The following is a 20,670-nucleotide window of genomic DNA, read 5'->3' as shown; positions in this document are numbered from 1 at the left end:
TATATATATATATATATATGTGTGTGTGTGTGTGTGTGTGTGTGTGTGTGTGTAGAATAAGTTACACCCTATGATGCCCTATTTACAAAACAATCATTTTCCCTTATAGAATCCAATTTGAACAACGACTTCAGACAGAGATTGGGCGACCTTCAAGGATAAAATTGGCAGATAAAAAAAAAAAAAAAAAAAAGAGTGGAAGCTGAGCAAAACAAAGAATGAGGGTTCAACGAAAGATTCAAAAAGTAAGAATATACAGACAAATGAAAAAAAAAAGCAACAGGAGGAATGCTGTCGATCGTTCAAGAGAAAACAAACAAGAGGGTGAAGGAAACGTTCCGAATAGGGTAACACCAAACTAAACTAAACAGGAAGAAAATTCGACAAAGACACAAATTACGAAAAGTGTGTTCTAAAAATGCAAATAAAAATAAATAAATGCACGCAAACAGCGCCGAAGGGTAAAAATGCCGTTGTCTTCAATTCACTGGTCGCAAGGAATGAAAGAAATACAAAAGAATAAAAAGACATAAGATGACACAAAGGGGAATAATGCTTATAAGAGAGAGAGAGAGAGAGAGAGAGAGAGAGAGAGAGAGAGAGAGAGAGAGAGAGAGAGAGAGAGGACGCTTTAATTTCCAGTGGAAGAGTTATCTAAAAATAACAAAACCGTTTAAAAAACAAAGGTAGGTAAGTGGGAGTTATGAATGAAATAGACACCTCTTGCGTGTGTGTGTGCTCGCGTATTTTAGTGAAGTTCCGAGTGTGAGCGTGTGTGTGTCAGCAGCATGGGCGGCGAAGGCGTGATTTGGGCTGATAGGGCGCCGCAAGGGAAATAACCCGAGTATGCCTCAGTCGACCCTCCTCCCAGGCAACAGCCCCTATCCCCGGTACCGCCACCTGACCACCCACGTACACATGCGCACACGAGGTACACGGAAATCCACCTACACGAACGCACAAGAAGTTAGGCGGCAGCCCAGAAGGTGAGGGTATTTGGTACACTACTACAAAATTAAAGTTAAGAGAGAGAGAGAGAGAGAGAGAGAGAGAGCGTTATTAATATTTTCAACTGTAGTGAAAAGTATTACAATTAATTTTAGTAGCAATACCAGTCTAGCTGTTACTTTTAGAAGTAACAGTGGTGGTAGTAGTAGTATAAGTAAAAATTATGATTACTTTTTGAAGCAATAGCAACAAAGCAAACAAAATTGAGTATAACTTTTAGTTTCTCCCCTTTATATACTGCATAAGGGAAACCACTGAAAGGAAGAACGTCCTGTTAATAGAAACTTTCAATATAAATGAATCTTTCCTTAAATGGCCCTTTTCTCCACAAAGATATTTCAACACGAAATCAATAGCGTACTTCACCACATCGACACCAACCATCTTTTCCTTCCTCCATTGCAAGACTGTGGCAAGGTGTTCTTAGATGTGCGGTGTATGTTGATCTTCAGTTGTTTCAGTTCCTCATTGGACGAGTCGATATCGTACTCGGCTAGCACTCTGCTAGACCAGCGTTCGATTCTCCGGCCGGCCAATGAAGAATTAGAGGAATTTATTTCTGGTGATAGAAATTCATTTCTCGCTAATAATGTGGTTCGGATTCCACAATAAGCTGTAGGTCCCGTTGCTAGGTAACCAACTGGTTCTTAGCCACGTAAAATAAGTCTGATCCTTCGGGGCAGCTCTAGGAGAGCTGTTAATCAGCTCAGTGGTGAGGTTAAACTAAGATATACTTACTTCAGTTGTTTCATTACAGGTTTTTCAGTACTGCTCTTAGTACCCGAGTTACTCGGTGGGCGAGGCGGTAGAGTTGTCGGCTTTCACTCGCAAGGCCCGTGTTCGAGTCTCCGACCGGCTAATGAAGAATTAGAGGAATTTATTTCTGGTGATAGAAATTCATTCCTCGCTATAATGTGGTTCGGATTCCACAATAAGCTGAAGGTCCCGTTGCTGGGTAACCAATTGGTTCTTAGCCACGTAAAATAAGTCTAATCCTTAATCCTTCGGGCAAGCCCTAGGAGAGCTGTTAATCAGCTCAGTGGTCTGATTAAATTAAGATATACTTAACTTTTTGTATAGTACCCTGCACAATTAGCATAGCCTTTCATTTCATTATTCTTAATAAGGTGTATCTTTAATATCTTTTATGCTTTTCTTTGTTCCGCTACTTTATGCCTTTATATCCCTCTAATTATTCTTTAGAAAGTTGCTTAGCACGTCAATGTCCTTTTTGTCTGGTACCATTTGAATGTGTTATTTAATGATAATAACAATAATCACATAAATTATTAACAATACTAAAAGAACCACGAGCAGTTCTGCTCGGAATTCTCATTCTAAAATATATAAGATTAATTTTTCTTATCGTAACTTTTTGCATTTTTGAAAAAATATACAACAATGATTCAACATAAACCTACTAGAGCCCAACAACTTTCAGCAGGGAATATCTTAGCATTTATGCTTTATCGCTGGCATTAGCGAGAACAAACCAGTTTTTTAACACTTCATTTACTTTCTAAACAATGCAAAGAACTTCAAACGTAGTTCACACAACATAAAATTACTTTATGATTTCAGCTCTTTACGTACAGTATAATATTATACAGTATGTGTAAAGATTCAACAACACATAGGACGACAATTATGCTCCGATAAAATACACAATGGCAAGAAAACTGAGACTGCTGCATGTTAATGACAGATGATAATGGAAGTTAAGCGCTACACGAGCGAATGGAACAAATGACGTGAGAATGCTAATGAAGTGTTTCAGGTGCACGTAAGAAGAAAATGGCACATTGGGGTCTGAAGTGAACGTTATGATGGAGAATGCTGGCAAGATGCAAATCTGTTTTGGGGGGATAAGGAGGGTATAGTTCAGAAACAGACATTTGTTTTGATTAAAAAGAACACCTTCCAAAACCCGACCAAAGAAAAACTGTACCTTCGTGTGAAAAAAGTTGACAAGAGTAGCAAGGATTCAAAACCACTTAGGAGCACTAAGGGTTCCAGAGAACAGGGAGGATGTCCTATGCATCTTGTGCGAATCTAAGAAAAATTCTGTAAAACGTTAAAGTGCTAACAGGCAATACTTTGTGTGTGAAATATGCATTTATACAAGGCTGTGAAAAAAACTCATTGGAAAAGCAAGTATGTGATGTTCATGTCGTGCTGTAAACAGTGTCAGCGTGCGACAGGAGAGAGGGTCATTTAATATGAATCTGCATCTTAAAGTGGGGTTCCTTGTGTCTCTATGGAAACTGCATTCATTAACATAGAATTGGCTTAAGTCAAGAAAACTGGAACACAAGCAAAAACAGCTAAATAAGATAGGGAACTGTTGATTTTACAAGTAATTTATCTCAGAAAGAAAAGTATATCATCTATGCACACTTACACCTATATACAATTCAACACACACACACACACACACAAACTCTATAAGAAGGATTAAATTCCTCATGTGTTCCCATTCTAATGCCCTTTTACCCAAAAAATGAAGAAGAAGGGGAAGAAGAAGTAGGAGACGAAGAACTCTTTGATCGCCCTGGCTAATCCTATCGAAATCTCATCATGGAATTTGGAGATGTCAAAGGAGCATTTTGCATATATCAGATTTGCGGGAGCATTATTAATAACCCCAGACAATGAGAAACACGCTGGCTCTCCTCTTATAGGGAGGCAACGACATCTGGCTCCCGAGCCATCAGGGATGCTGACGCATATAATTATCAAATCCATGGGCATGGGGTATCGATCTAACTAATTACATTCTCGCTTATTATATAATGTACGGTTTTGTTATCAAAAGCAGTTAAAAGGATTTTTCAACAGGGCTTGTGTATAAAAAGAGAAGAGTCAGCTATTACTCCCACGTACTCGCACACTCAACCGCCGGCAGAGGTTAGCGAAAACATGCTTCAGCCTGCATTCTTTCGAATAACTATTTTACAGTTTTCATGCATGGGTATTTTCAAAGCAAACATAGGAAAAGGCTTGCGAAAAAACATTATTTATACGTAAACACACAGTCCTACATGCACAAAAATCAATTCAATTTTTTTTTATTAGCAACAATAGGTTATACTTCCATACACTATCCACTAACATGGGAGACCATCAGACTAAGATCCCAAAAATGCATCAAATATATATAATATATATATATATATATATATATATATATATATATATATATATATATATATATATGTGTGTGTGTGCCAGTAAATAAAAAAATAAATGGTATACTTGCTGTTTCATGGTAATGATTTGAATCTGTTTGTAAAGCAACAGAGTTTATCCTGAATAAGATGAGAAATCAAAACAATTCGTTTATGGCAAAACAACTCGGCAAACGTGACGAGCAGGAACGCATATTTAAACAAACATACAGAAAGGTAACTTTGGCAACAAAACAAAAACAACAAATAGAAACTCAGTTGGCACTCCCGCGAATACACAAACAAGTACACTCTTGAAATTTGTATATGTGGAGCACTCCTAAAAATCGGAACCCATCCAAAGGTGAGTATGTAAAACGGGATCACCATCGTGACACGACTAAATTCAGTTCATGTTCTCTTTCCTGCAAAGGAGAGGTGACCCTTACGCTCTCCTGACGTGAGGGCTATTACTGCTGGCTCCGTATTCTGCCTTCAAATCTCCATAGGACAGGGCAATCTGAGAAATATCTCAGTTTCCTATGCGTATCTCTCTGGGAAAAAATATAAGAAAGGACACGTATAAGACTGTGTGTGTGTGTGTGTGTGTGTGTTTGTTGCTAAAGTGTGCGAGTTAAATTCTACTTCTTTTTGTATCGTGCGCTCCTTATACTTTATACAGGACAGACAAATATACTAAGGTATTAAACATTCTTTTTTATTATAATAATACACACAAACCTATATGAAACAATACACAAAAAACACCCGCACTGACCAACATCCATGACTGTGTATGTATTTATATACACCCATACATACATAGACGGAAGGTGCGTGTGAGGGACAGGAGACCCTGTGATTTGTGACGACGTCTGCCACAGGGGAAATCCCGCATATGGTCCTCCTACGTTCTTTCCCTTCTCCCTCCATCCCTCAAACCCCCGACTCTCACTTCCTCCCCACACCCACCATACCTGTCCCACCTGCTGCTCATTGTAATTAATACTCTACACGCAACATCCCTTTCTCCTCGCAGTCATTCCTCCCCCTCCATGCCCTAACGCCACCACGTACCCCTCCACCTCTCCCCGCATCTGCCCTTTTCCCCCTGTCCCTTAAAATCATGGAAATCTCAAGCTAAATTTTTTGTCATTTTTCGGACTAGGCTCTGCAGTAGTGCACGGACTCCTCTCCTGAACTTTTAAATATTCTCCTCAACAGTTCTTATCTCTTTAATAATCAACTTCATGGGACTTTTAAACCAACGTTATACCGGATTCTTTTGGTTCAGACAAAGAAACAGCTATAAGTCATATGAATAAAAAACGGATATATTTATCATTTCTCAAATTATGGTCGCGGTAACAAGAGGACATCTCAAAAGAAAACTGTTTCCGGAGCCACTATCGTTTTGTGTCGTTGTGCTGATTTACTCAATTTTCCAGAAATGAGTCGGCTTCAGTGAACTCTATTCATGTCACCGGCTCGGCTTGAATAAAACGCAAGAATGTTCATGCAGACTCCTCCCGCGAACTATCATTACAGACTTGGGTATACCTTGGATGGAGCACTCGAAACGCAATGCAAGTCGATGTTCTCAAGTAATAGTTTTCACTTATCATTCCTACTGCGACCTATGGGGGGTTACATCAGGGGCCCGTGACTGCCTCTAAAGGCTTGTCAGTGCTGACGTCTTATTTATTTCTCTTCCGTAAAACTTTTCCAGTTATCTTTCGTTATAGCACTCAATACTGTTACCACATAACTCCTTTCAGTGCTCTTCCAGACCCAGGTGAATTAGAAGCCTTTCATTAAATCTTGCTTCTACAGTCAACATGCCCCACACAATAAGTGGAGATGGTTAAGAAACGTCCTCTGTCCCATAAGTATATCTTAGTTTAACCAGACCACTGAGCTGATTAACAGCTCTCCTAGGGCTGGCCCGAAGGATTAAGACTTATTTTTACGTGGCTAAGAACCAATTGGCCACCTAGCAACGGGACCTACAGCTTATTGTGGAAGCCGAACCACATTATAGCGAGAAATGAATTTCTACCACCAAAAATAAATTCCTCTAATTCCTCATTAGCCGGCCGGAGAATCGAACTCGGGCCTAGCGAGTGCTAGCCGACAGCTCTACCGACTCGCCCAAAGAAGAACTTAAACAAAAATTTGGAACTGCTTACCGTCTTCTATGTTTCCAGTTGGTCTTTATGGCATTTTAATGGATCGTTTACTACCACTTATCAAGGAACACACTAAGCAAAAAAATTAATTTTCAATAATTTGCTACAAGGAATTCAGTGGTGAAAAGGGACGAAGATTTCGCAAACATCCTACCTACGTGGGCGGAGTTGCTCGAGAAGCACTTGCCAGGATGACGTCAAACCCCGTGATTTTATGGGCCTCAGGTCGATCTTTCCCAGACCTCACGCTAAAAACCGGGGCATTTTATGCATACAATAATCTTAACCCGTCGGTCTTGAGCATGGAGAAGCACCAAAGAGACCTTGGCGCAGAGAACGTCGCATAACACTCTCCTGCTCGACTTAGGGAAATGTTTTACTGTGGATGCAGAGAAATCAAGATTACTTTGGGCTTGAAGGAACCGTTCGTAGTAGTTACACTCAGCCGTGCACGTTGAAATGGCGTCTCAAGACAGTTATAGTTTTGCCTCTCAGGATTGATAGTAAGCATATTCTCTCTCTCTCTCTCTCTCTCTCTCTCTCTCTCTCTCTCTCTCTCTCTCTCATATATACATAAATACATATACAGTATATATGTATATATATGTACATATATATATACATATATATAAATATATATATGTATATATACATACACACATATATATATGCATACAGACACAAACATACATGTGTTCATATATATAAATATATATACATATATGTATGTTTATATGGCTGTGTATGTGTATATATATATTTATATATATATGACAGACAGGTGGATAACTGTTTATTATACTGTACAAGTACCAATTAGTTCCGGCAGCAGGTTAATAGGGCAATTGTGGGATTTCGTCGGCTGCAACGTTTTCTTTTTACTGTGCAGTGATCCGCGACCAGTTCAAAAATAAGGGAATGTTGCTTATCAAAATTCTACGTTCGCCAAATTCAAAGAAACCGTAAAATGCTCATTATTATTTTTTGCATTCAAGGGGTTAAGCTACTGAAAATCAAATATCAGAGATACTTTCTGTTATTTCACTTTTGAAACGCTGACGGGTTCCAATAAATAAGGGTTTAAAAGGAATAAGGACTTTGGGGAATGGGATAAGTTTCCTTAACTTTGGGACGAGTTATTCAATTGTTTGTCACTTAACATTAGAAGCAGGTGGGAAAATATTCAGTAAATTCGTTCATGAATGACCCCATGGATTTAATACACATCATAGACAACACAGGCGAATCTGACATAAATAACAAATATTGGAAATATGTTTATAAATGAAACCAATTCAAGAGTTCATTCAATCATAAAACATCTATCATGAATATTGAATTATGCCGCCATTTCAATAAATATTTCAAATTTTTTGCCTCTAAAAACAAATATATTGCTAAACAATGCTATTTTTCCCCCCAAAGGAAAATAACGAATACAAAATAATCATAACAGTTGAGTTTATTCTAACTCTGAGGCGAGGTTAAATAAACTGGACACGATATGAATATTTCATACCGTTCGTTGCATTTTGTCATATTACTGGGGCTCGCTGCGTTCCATAAGTGAACTCTCGGCTCGCGCTTTTCAAGAGAATATTCGAAACGCCACAAGAAGTCTTGGTCATCAAATAACCGGAAAATTGTACACTCAAGGATTAAAGCATATGCGAAATTGAGCAAAAATGCAAGGCATGTATATACATTCCAGTTCTAAAATTTAATCTGCTCATGAAATCAACAAAATCAAAACAAGAGATAGGGGTGGCTTAACAAACGCAAGCGATAGGGGTGGCCTAACAAACGCATAAGTAGGCTATAAACATTTAAACGGAACAGATGCAGTCACCGTATTACTACAAGAACCCACAGCAGAGGTACTTCAGTCTCAAGCAAACGACTACAGCTCGTCCCTCCTCCTGCAAGAGAGAGAGAGAGAGAGAGAGAGAAAGCGCCAAAACAACTTGTCCCTCAGTGGACTCTCCTTCCTTCCCCACTCAGTTTTCCCAAATGGAATGACAAATGTCACCACACGTGGACATGCAATCTTTTCTCGACCTCTTCAACTGGAACCCTTCCTCTCCCTGTACTGGTTCGGTACGTGTCTCAGTCGGGCCTTGTAAAGGGTAATCTCATTAATGAGATGTACTGGGACATCCGGGTACCGCTGACCGGATTTTCGACTCCGGTAATGAGATTAAGCGAAATGCGGATTGTACAACCGCACGTGCACGGTTTGTTCAACAGCGCATCCCATTCCAAGACTTACGGACAGGTGTCGTAAAACCTCGTTTTCTAGCCGGCCACCTCCGAGGGGCCAACTTCCCATTATATTTCATTCCATTTGATTTCGGTCCCATAATCTTTTGATGAGCCCACCCCGCAAATCAAAACAAAAATGTTCCACATTTCAAAGGCTACTTACTGCTTTAATACGGACGCCGTCATCATAAACTATCGTTCAGAGCGTTCAAAACACGCGCCAATTCTAACTCGTGGCTTCCCACAGGAAAAAGGCGATTTTCATCTTCCCGAATTTCGTTAGATTTCACTCAACAAGACGAACAGTTCAGCAGATTCACACACCATTCACGAGTAGGATGAGACCAGGGATTATTGGAAGAACACTACATCAACATTTACAATGCTTACATTTTGGGAATAACGCGGGAATAAGAAAATGGCATAAAACATCTAATTCACTTTAGTACAAAGGTATTGTATAATTTTCTTATTCAGAGATTTAAACCATGTTTTACCAGTCTGCAAAACACGCATGTTAATCACAATTATTGCAGGATAAGAATTAAAATAAAAAGATGGAACAGAAAGGAATAGAACCACCGAGCAATCGTTGTATACTCTTATTACTTCGGTCGTCACCATTATCACTATTCTTGCATGAAGCAGAAATTAAAAATTTCGTTGACAGCAAAATATGAAATTTTCCCTGAAACCACAGTGTACAATACCACGCATAATTTTAGGTTGTCAGGTCTTCTTGTTATGAAAAAAAAAAAAAAAAAAAAAAAAAAAAAAAAAAAAACTTTCGAAGATCGCTGTCGATGACTACGGTAGATGCAACGCCAATTTGTAATGTCGCATCAGTCAATCAAGGTTTGGAAAACTATAAAGTAAAAAGAACTGAACAGATAAGAAAGACACCCAGCGACAGCAATCTTTCTACACGAATCGTCCATTCTCAAAAGAAACGAAAATCACCCGCACGAATACTTCACAATAAACACCTCTGGCTCTGTAATTATAATTAATTCGGCGAAATTCAAGTATGCAGAAACATCGATGTGACTTCAACCATGTGGAAACAATGCGGTGAATACCGTGGGTGGGTTTGGGGTGGGGGGGGGTTGTCCGTCAGGGCTGGGAGCAAATACCTCAATGCATGCTGACAATACAATCGCTGAACGCATACTTATGTAATTATGAATAACTGAATATTCATATGAGGCTGTTAGGCTTTCGAATACATAAATGCATCGTGAAGTAATGACGGCGCCATGCAAAAGTGCAACATAATCCACTACTCGTCCAAGCAACGATGAATATAATACATTTTTAAAGAGATATTTTTTTCAATACCGATTGTAAACTGATATAAAATACGTAGGTGATGACTGCACACGCAAACCCATTCATTTCAGCGGGTTGAAACGCATGAATGTAGGTGCGTGACAACCCTTAAAGGCAGGCAGAGCGGACAACGAGGCAGCAGTGATTGAATGCTTGCAGTGGCAAGCAAATGTAGTGACTAAATGCATGAGCAAACGCCCGCACCAGAACTATTCTATAACAGCCACTGATGCATTGGACGCTGCCCTTTAAAAAGCGTTTTTGTGGGGACATGATAAGGGTGTGAGGACATGGGTGTGTGCGTGCGTGCGTGCGTGTGTAAGGCGATGCTATGCAAGGTTTAAAAGGGTGTGAGGAAGAGGAAGAGGAAGAGGAAGAAGAAGAGGAGGAGGGTGGTGAGGGTGAGAAGGTGAAGGAGGAGGAGTATGGGCTGGTAGCAACACGATGGGGTCTATAGACTAAAAGGGTGTGTGTGCGTATGGGGCGATGTATATTTAATGTCATCTCAGGCAGGGAGAACATGGTAGTGATGGTGGCGGTGGTGGTGTCGTCTATCGGTGCAAACGGCAGACAACTGCACACCTTACGTTAAGGGTGATACTGATGTGGTGCTAAGTAGGGGAAGTCCTCCTTATGGGATATTCGTTGACCGGGGAATATAGGGATTCGCCACACCTAGCTGTCTCATGCGTAGACTAAGTTAATCTAAATTAATACGAAGACAAACGAGACTTATAATTAATTACGCTTAAAAATAAACGTGCAATTGTGCAAATCCAAGCTCACCTGGATCTTTTGTTAATGCTGTCCTTTGTGACGTTTAGGGTAGAGGAAAAGTAGGAAGTGAATAAATGAACTACAGATCTATTTAGAGGCCAATATGGTGCGGTACAAACTGCATGGACTTTGAGGTCTTTAGCGTTAGAAGAATCTCTCATAATATTGTCTTCAGTCTTCCTAATAAGCCATTTATTTGGCCTATCGAACAGTCTGTCATTTTAACATGAAAAGTATTTTGTTCGCAATCAAACTTGAATCACGAATACACTACGTGAAAAACTGTTACTAGATTAAATAAAAAAAAAATTAACTGTTAAATCATCTCTTATTCACCAGATTTAATTTTATTCTCATCATCAGTTACATTCCTACATTAGAGAAATTCAGAATGCTGACGGAAGTAAGAGGTTTAGCAGATTTTTCTACGTGTTCTGTACTCAAAACATGCTGAAGAGATCATACACTTTTGAAGTGCTCACAGTGCTTCACCATTATACTGCCAACTCTTTTATAGCGAGAAAAAGAATAATTATGTTGTAAGAAACAGTGACTGACCAGTTAAAAAGTTTCTCCTACAAAGTTCATCGAACTGCGTCGAAATATATTACTATTTTAATAATATTCCAAATATATTACTATTTTAATAATATTCTAAATATATTACTATTTTTAATATTCTAAATATATTATTATTTCAATAATATACTAACAATCAATCACTTAAAATATAAAGAGAGAGAGAGAGAGAGAGAGAGAGAGAGAGAGAGAGAGAGAGAAACTGACTAATATCATACACATTCCTTACTTCAAGTACAGTAATCCTCGCCACAAGAGAATTAAGGGAAAAACCGAAATACATTCACCAATGGAAGCGGACCAAACCAACCACGTAAAACCCACAAAGTATAATAAGCAAAGAGCAGATTTTCGAGCCTCCCACCTAACCTCTTGAAGAGATATTCAAAAGACGCGGGTGGCTAACACGGAGAGATCTTGTTCTTGGATTGGGTAAAAGCAGCACTGGCGCTGAGCGAATAATGTTCGTGATTTGTCTGGAAGGCGGAATTCCGGAGGAAATATACTATATGGAAGTCTCGCTACTCCCCCAGCCCGCAACGTTACACACCGTCGGCCTTCTGTGGAACAACATGGAGCATATACTTACCTTATAACTCTCAGGTCTCAAGGCAATGTACTGGCCAGTTAGCACGCAGAAACATTCCTTTGATGAGTTCTTCGAAAATCAAGGCAAAGCGGAGTAAAGTGTAAAATGGAAAAAAAACCCGACAATAAAACATTCCCATATTGGATGTAAAATCAGAAGATGGCTTTGCGTTTGGTAGTAACGAGCAAAGAAACACATGACAAGCTTCCACATTAACAGTACTAAAACCTTCATTAATTGCAGAATTGCTGTATAGACTTCATACCGCTGAAACAAAGTTTTATTGTTGTTTTCAAAACATCAAGAGCTGTGCACACCAAATGTACGCATCTGGATTTTCCAGAGATGCTTAAAATAAAAATAAATGGCAGGGACCGAGGATAAAAAATATTTCGAAGATTCGTGAACGTATGCAAAAAGTATTTGTATCACCTGGATACATGAGCGGCACATGGCTCAGCTCGAGCGTCCTTAGACAAAACAAGCTTAGACACTGAATGGCCTTAAAAATATGGTAAAAATAAAAATAAACTGAAATAACGAAAAACTAAAATAAAAGCGGTTTACTCCGCTCCCAAATTAAAGGACAAAGGGACCTGATTTATGTACGGTAAGCTAGACCCTGATTACAGATGGTAATTAGATTTCAACAAAATACCTTTGTACGTGTGTGCGCTTTTTTGTGAAGATACGTTTAATACGATGATTACTGCAAAAGAAATCATTTGTGAAATGTAAACATTAGGAAGGGACACAACAACGTTAAGATTTTTATCAGCGGAAGTTACCTATGTTAATAAAAGCTTGCGAAAATTACAGTCGCATAAATAATTACGTGCCTTTTCCTAAAATAAATGTATGTCAGTGATTAGTATAAATATATTCCATCGAAATTTACGTGAGGAATAAAGAAATTTAATCTGGATACATTAATTAATGTATGTCAGTGATTAGTATAAATATATTCCATCGAAATTTACGTGAGGAATAAAGAAATTTAATCTGAATAAATTAGTTAATGTCTGGTTGCTATCGAAATACGAAACTAAGCTACACATAGCCTATCTTTAGATGATCTGCCTTAAAACTGTCATTAAGAAAAATGAGGTACGAATACTGCACGCATTATTAACAACATTGCGGCCATTATCATAAATTAAGTTACATACACACCGTTTTTGAGATAGGTCTGCCCGACAGAATTCAAATCAAATTACAAATAAAGTATGTTATAGTAAATCGTCAAAAAAAAAACACCATAAAGTTGAGTATCAATATTGGAAATTCAGACCAGGGGAAAATCTTGACCAGGAGGACGGCCTTTGGATATTCCAGGCAACTGGGAATCAGATTTTCCCGTCAGATTCCAACGGATTCTGGATTCCAGCCCTTCGCTCCAGGCATGGAATTTTTCTCCTAGATTTTTTTTTTTCCTTTTTGCTATATCAGCTCGGTTTTAGGAATCTGGAAGCGTACCACATGAGGCCTTATAACTGACCTCCACCAAACTCCCATCTTTTTCTTTTCCTTAGCTCTCTCTCTCTCTCTCTCTCTCTCTCTCTCTCTCTCTCTCTCTCTCTCTCTCTCTCTCTCTCTATATATATACATACACGCACACGCAAATGTATGTGTATGTATGTATATATATTATACATATATGTATGTATATGTGTATATATATATGTATATATATATATATATATATATATATATATATATATATATATATATATATATATATATATAATATATATATATTACAGGTATATACACACACAAATAGGCTATATGTGTGTGTGTGTGTGTGTGTATGTGTAAATGATGGCATTTTCGGTTGTATACTGACATTTATCATTTACCAAGATCGGACCCTGAATTCACTATCTAACCTGTAAGCATTTGCGTGGATGTAGTACGAGTACATACACCTGAGTAAATGCATGCATGAAAAGGTCAAAGAAACATTCCATAAAAATCAGAAGCCACATTTATCCTCAAGGTACAACGCCGTAAGCCAAAAGACATGAATCAGTGAATTTGATGTTAAGAGCTAAAAATGGTGAGAAACCAAACCCCTTGCTACTCATTAAATTACTCTGAATTGCCAATGCAGAAACATAAATCACTTATGATGATAGCAGTAACACTACAAAACAATTTTCCTTCAAAACATTAAAAAAATAAATCTTAAATCTTGAGTCAGTTTCTGCAAAATTATTTTCATGTAATTTATTAATCATCGTTCGAATTCATGGTAATAAATCATTGCTATCAGCGTCAAAAACAAAATTACTGAAGCTTCAAACCTAAACAAAAATAAATTAAGTTATTAATAACTATTCGAATTATATGATTATCAGGTTTTCCAACTGCACATCAAATTCGTATTCATGTTTTTCGTATCCGTAGACAGTTCCGATTAGCGACGAGACTTGGTGATAACCAGTATATCATACATATACATCTTGTAAGAAAGAGCAGATCTTTAGCTCATGAAACGTCTTTAAAGATCAGCTATAGAGCAAATTTTATATATATATATATATATATATATATATATATATATATATATATATATATATATATATATATATATATATATATATATAATATAATCAATAGGTTCTGGAAGGACAGTTTACCAAAATATCATGAAATGGTATTAGGTCTACCAACATTCTTTCCACTAACTCTTGCGCAAATCCGTAAGTTTCTACAAAAGATATTTCTATTGTTAATTAAAATTACAAACTGTATCAATTACATTTCCTCATGTCCGACGCAGCGATAAAAGTACAGAACAGAATTTACTGTATGCTTAAAAAAGTACAACTTTACTTTTTAATTAGACTTTTGAGAGGTAGGCTATCACTATGACATTTTAGACTATGATTCATAAAATAAACATCAAGAGAAACGAAAACGGCATGAAATAATTACATCCATAGAAAAGAAGAGCAGAAGTTAAGTTTTTCAGTAAAAAGCACAAAAATTATTCAAGAAATAAGGAGAAAATAAAAGCCCAGTTCTGAAGAAGGAACACGAAATACCACTCTGTTCGGCAGAGATGGAAATCATGCCTTCATCAAGAACGAAAAAGGAAAGACCTCCGGGAACAAAGATCACAAAATGTTCACTAAAACGAAACGAACGTCAAAATTTGAATTTCGAAGGAAAGATGATCCAAGAATTTCCTTGCGAAAAATCCCCAATGTCAGGTTCAAATGAAGAACCAACTGTCACCTGAGAAGAAAAGAAAACGAAAAGGTTAATCTAAACGTACCGACAGCTCAATTTTGTTCCCTTGTGCAATGTGCAATGACGCCAGTCAAACAAATCATTTTATTTTTTTTTCACTACGATATAACCTTTCCGATTCACTCCGTACCTTAACATTATCAAAATATTTCTCGTGCTACTGTGGTGCTGAATCACTGAAAACGAGAATGGATTTTGTATTTAACTCCTTTAACGTAACTACTTAGAAGAGAAATTATGTTCTTGTGACAGCAATTGTCCACAATCCCACTTACCCAAAGAATCTGATCTTCGATGGGTCGGAGTTCAATTCCCCGGCCGGCTGATGAAGAGTTAGAAGAATTTATTTCTGGTGATAGAAATTCATTCCTCGCTATAATGTGGTTCGGATTCCACAATAAGCTGTAGGTCCCGTTGCTAAGTAACCAACTGGTTCTTAGCCACGTAAAATAAGTCTAATCCTTCGGGGCAGCCCTAGGAGAGCTGTTAATCAGCTCAGTGGTCTGGTAAAACTAAGGAATACTTATCCTCCTAGCACATTTTATAAGCAAAGGGAGAAAGGACTCTTTAGCTTGGCGCTACTGCGCTTGCAACTCGGGAACAAAGTACCTGAAAATCTAGTCCAAAATAACAGAAAGATCCTATAAAAGGCAACAGAGAGAGAGAGAGAGAGAGAGAGAGAGAGAGAGAGAGAGAGAGAGAGAGAGAGAGAGAGAGAGAGAGAGAGTCATAAGGAATGTGGATCACGAACTTCAGCAATTCACTTTCGGCCACAATGTGATCATCATCGCCTCTGATTTCGGGATCGAGATAGAATAAGAAACATCGATTAGGCCACAGAAAGGCCCTTCGCTGTCTTTACTTGACGACCAGGTAAAAAAAAGGTCCCATTTTTATCCTTCGTAAGCGAAAACGGCAAGACTGGTACAGAAATATTTTCGATCGGACCATACTTCCACACTAAGGTCTTCATTGGCAGTGGTAAGAAATTGAAAGTCTGACATAGCACTGAAAACATAATACCATAAATGTGCAAAACTCCAACGACATCACGTAAAAAATCACAAAATAGAATAGATAACCTAATTAAACTGTTTTTGCTCATTATAATATTTGTGAGTAGCAAACGAATTATTTGCAAAATATCAACTTATCTATCAACACATTTCAACCAATGACTGCATACCCATTTAAAAAAGAATTTCCAGAATTATTAAAATGAAAAAAATTCCCTAACCAAAATGGCAACAATTGACGACTGGAGGCCTTATTAGAAAACTCAAGAAGCACCTGCGGACGCTTTTGAGCAAGACATCAGTAGCTCTACGAATACTCTGAATTTCAATTTTATCAGAATCTATACGTGTTGAACATGCTTTAGAGCTTAGACAGAGTTCAGGCTACGAAGCGTAATCCGTGACCGTGCATGAACAAGAAGAAATGATGGTCCAGCGATGACCCAAACACTTAATATGTTCCACTGATACATGAAAAAAAGTACTTCATTATAAAAGGACAAGAAAGGTTGAAGAGGAAGGAACGACAGAGAGATTCAACAACTGAAAACAACAATATACTCATACTACCTTTCAAACGCCGATTCATTCCGGTTTGTCTGAAGTATGAAGGAAATGAAACTATCAATGAAAACAGAATAGACGATAATGATAAACACAAGAGTAACTAAATTCTGCTTGTGATAACGAAAATCACATCTAGAGAGAGAGAGAGAGAGAGAGAGAGAGAGAGAGAGAGAGAGAGAGAGAGAGAGAGAGAGAGATTGGAAAAAAGGTCAACAACTATGACATTCCTCTGATATCCTACCACACCCAAACCACCAATTCTTTTTCATCTGTGACTTTTCTTTTTATCTCCTTTGTCAGTGAACGTCGCACAATAAACACACATATCCTCACCCACTCTTCCAATTCAAGTGCTCTTTTGTTCGCCCTCATTACTCACCATTCACAGTCATTTTCCCTCATTATCGTGTCAAGCATTCATGTCCATCACCATCCCAGCCCGGCCCTCCCAAGTCCATCCCTCCGCCCACACGCCTCTCATGCGCCATAATCACGCCCGTCTCAAACTATTCTGTGCGAGAGTGACACCATTATGGATTATTTTGTAAACAACAGACAATGAGACCAACAAACACACAAAAATAAATGACCGCCTCATTTTTTTCAAGACACCACAAAAGCAAAATCAGCAATGGACAAAATAAAAAAACACAAGCGTTATAGCATTATAACGCCCTAAAAAGTTTTCCCTCGTGTTATCAAGGCAAAATGCAGATGTGATAGGACATACAGAAGCTAACTGGAGGGTGTACAGAGTAACCATAAAATCGACTGCTCTCTCGTTACCCGTTTTCCTGAAGGAACTCAGTCAGGCGGCAGGCCAGTCAAACTGTCACGATGTCCATTCACAGGAACTAAATCATTTCGCTTTACAGCAAGCTGTAATACTGAAAGGACACCATTTAGGATCAGAATAAATGGCTAACATTTATCACTAAATGAAATCCGGGAGGCGACACAATCAAAAGATTACGAAAACGAAATGAAAAGAAAATGTGAACTGCTCAACCTGAAAGTGGAGACAAAAATAGAGTTAGTCCATTTATACCAACCACTGACTGTAAATAGTGACACACTTATACACGTACAGTTGTTAAAGTGAGTCAAGAAAACCCTATCAACTTCTCATTATATTAAACAATATCACGTCTGAACATTGAATTAAACAATATCATGTCTTCAAATGAAAGAAAAAAAAAGAAAAGAAATATGGGCGGAAAAGAAGAGTGAATGACGGGTTCCTGTATCATCTACAAAGTATTCACCCACTGTTTAGGTAACATACGATCGACAACAAGCCTAACATCGAACACAATAAGCGTTTGTTATGCTACAGCCACGGATAGACGACACCGAGTGCGACATCAGTCAAAATAACTATCTGACAATGAAAAAGACTATCATCATTATATCAAAAAACAAAAGTACCATAATTCAAAAGATCACAACAACCTCTTGACTCTTAGTGACGCTTTGTAAGACGATAGGCAACGTTTCACCAACTGGAAAAACGACTCCTTTCGATTCCAATGATACGCGAGATTAAATTGTCACGTTAAATCACTTGTGACGGCTATATTCAATTTACCGTGGATCATGTGTCGGTATAGCGCTAAGGGCGTGGACGGCGTTGGTATGAAGCTGGTCTCAGACGTAGAGCAATAAGAGTATCAAGGCAAAGTGAATAAGTCTTTATCCAAAGAGCGTTTTTTCAATTTTTAAGTAGCCTATAAGCTGTTCCCAAATACCCAGAATATTTAGTTTGATAAAGGTGTTTTACTCACTTCTCTTAAACCTGGTTAATTTAGGATATGAGTAGGGAAGATAACGAAGTTTTTGCATATGAGACTTCTCTTCCACCGAATAAGCATTTGAAAGAGTAGTTATCGAATAACTGCTTTCTCGTTTTCCTATGAGAGGCCAAATCCACTTTTGTTATCTGGTTAGAAAGAAATAAGAAATAAATCGGTGATAAAATGAATCGGAAAATGGTCAATAAAGGCTAAAATATATTTTAAGAATGGTGTTTAATCAAGTTTCCTTCTGCTGAGTAAATAAAGAGCTACAAAGACCATGTATAGAGAAGCCTGGGTCCCTTTCCTCAAGTGAATGACAGACTGGCCTGTCATAGACGGGAAAAAATCCGCGACAACTGATGCTCTTCTTCCGAATTACCATCTGTCATAGACATTGCATATGAAAATAAGCTGTTGCGGAGACAAACTGTCCAGCATCTTCCAAATGATATCAGTCTTCTGAAACTGCCAAGCGTACATGACGCTGTACGGGTGATAATCACCCAAGTGGCTCTTCAACGTAACAATGCCGAAATGAACGGATCAATAACTCATGGACGTAATGGAGTTTTGTTATTTCTGATGACCAAAATTATGGAATAACGGCTAGAGAATAAAATGACAGAATTAGCATCGGTGAAATTCAAGTGCCATGAAGTAACGATCACATCCAAGAATCTAATAACAATGCATCATCAAGAGTCATTATTTCCCCCAGCTCTTCCTTCTCCCCTACAATTAAAAATTGTGGTCAACCAGATAAACAGAGAGAGAGAGAGAGAGAGAGAGAGAGAGAGAGAGAGAGAGAGAGAAGAATGGGGGTTATCCAACTAATCACTCAAGCAGTGGGAAAGTGTACGATGATATGATGATGCGAGCATAGACCCCACGTACTTAAAATGATTACCTAATTGGGGCTGAACGTAAACCCCTTCTGGAGTTATGAAAAGATAAACCCCAGTCCTATAAAACCCTTCTCTCCTTCTGGCTCCGTTTCCTTTCGGCTTTGGCTTTGACTAGCAATATCCAATATTCTCTCTCTCTCTCTTCTCTCTCTCTCTCTCTCTCTCTCTCTCTCTCCTCATAGTTTCTGTTCTCCGTTTTTCCTTTCCCTATACTCGTGTTAACAATCTCACTGGCTCCTAATATTTTCCTTAACAATTTCACTATCTCCTAATATTTTCCTAATTCCAGTCGGTAGTCAATCTTCTTTATAATTCATCATTCTTTCTTCATTGTGATCTTCCATAACCGCATAAACGATTCGCCTCTCTCTCTCTCTCTCTCTCTCTCTCTCTCTCTCTCTCTCTCTCTCTCTCTCCTAGGGCCACTCAAAACCTCATTAGTAAAATGTAGTCTGTCCAAGGGCCAATATGACTGGGGCCATTTCCGCTAGCACTGGGTCACATTTCGCCGCATTTCGTTTGCTCAATTTGATATTTTAAAAGGGAAGCGATGGTTAAACACACTCTTCGAGTCAGGATCATCTTTCCTTTAAGTTCTGATATTCATTTCAGTGGGCACGCATTTCCAAAATTCTTATGAAGACGACCAGGCGATCTGATTTCATAAGTGGGCACGTACCAATGCATATACATACATTTATATAGCTTGTACCTTCGACTTTCATCATATCTAAGGTTGTTAGAACTTCCCTAATTACTGGGATGGCTGATTTCCTGTAACGTTAACGGATGGTGACCTTTTTACATATGCATGTGTAATTAATAAATAAAAAAATCAATATTATATATACATATGTGTGTGTGGGCTTGAAAGATAGTAATAACTAACACTACCAATAATGACCCTTCAGAAGTCTTCTCCGAAGTGAATAAACTGAAATCATTAACACACGATCCTACATTATAATGATGAAGATTATTTCATCAATCGTGGAAGTTAGATGTAAGACGAAGACAATTCTAAAAAAAAAAAAAAAAAAAAATTAGAAATAAATGTAAATCCATTGATAATACATTCTGCTCAAACTCAGGAACCTTTCTCCTATCTCATTACCAACTTCATATTTGTGTTATCTGTTGCATGTACGTATTTCGAGCAGTCTACTTGGGCCTTCCACCTCTTAACTGACCCGATTCCTGGACCAGGCGTGCTTGAAGACGGGACTTA

General features: G+C 38.1%; 1 protein-coding gene and 1 long non-coding RNA gene across 2 annotated transcripts in view; one reads left to right on the top strand and one right to left on the bottom strand.

The window, feature by feature from the left end:
• The window catches only part of LOC136848995 (uncharacterized), a 360,950-nt gene that overhangs the window by 35,042 nt on the left and 305,238 nt on the right, over positions 1 to 20,670 (bottom strand). The window lies entirely within an intron of this gene.
• LOC136848994 (uncharacterized) overlaps positions 1 to 20,670 on the top strand; it is a 299,705-nt gene that overhangs the window by 80,111 nt on the left and 198,924 nt on the right. The gene's annotated exons all lie outside the window — the stretch shown is intronic.

This window comes from Macrobrachium rosenbergii, chromosome 20 (genome assembly GCF_040412425.1).
Source record: "Macrobrachium rosenbergii isolate ZJJX-2024 chromosome 20, ASM4041242v1, whole genome shotgun sequence".
NCBI classification, from domain to species: domain Eukaryota; kingdom Metazoa; phylum Arthropoda; class Malacostraca; order Decapoda; family Palaemonidae; genus Macrobrachium; species Macrobrachium rosenbergii.
Note: the sequence above shows the minus strand (reverse complement) of the source record. Positions and strands in the feature narration are given on the sequence as shown.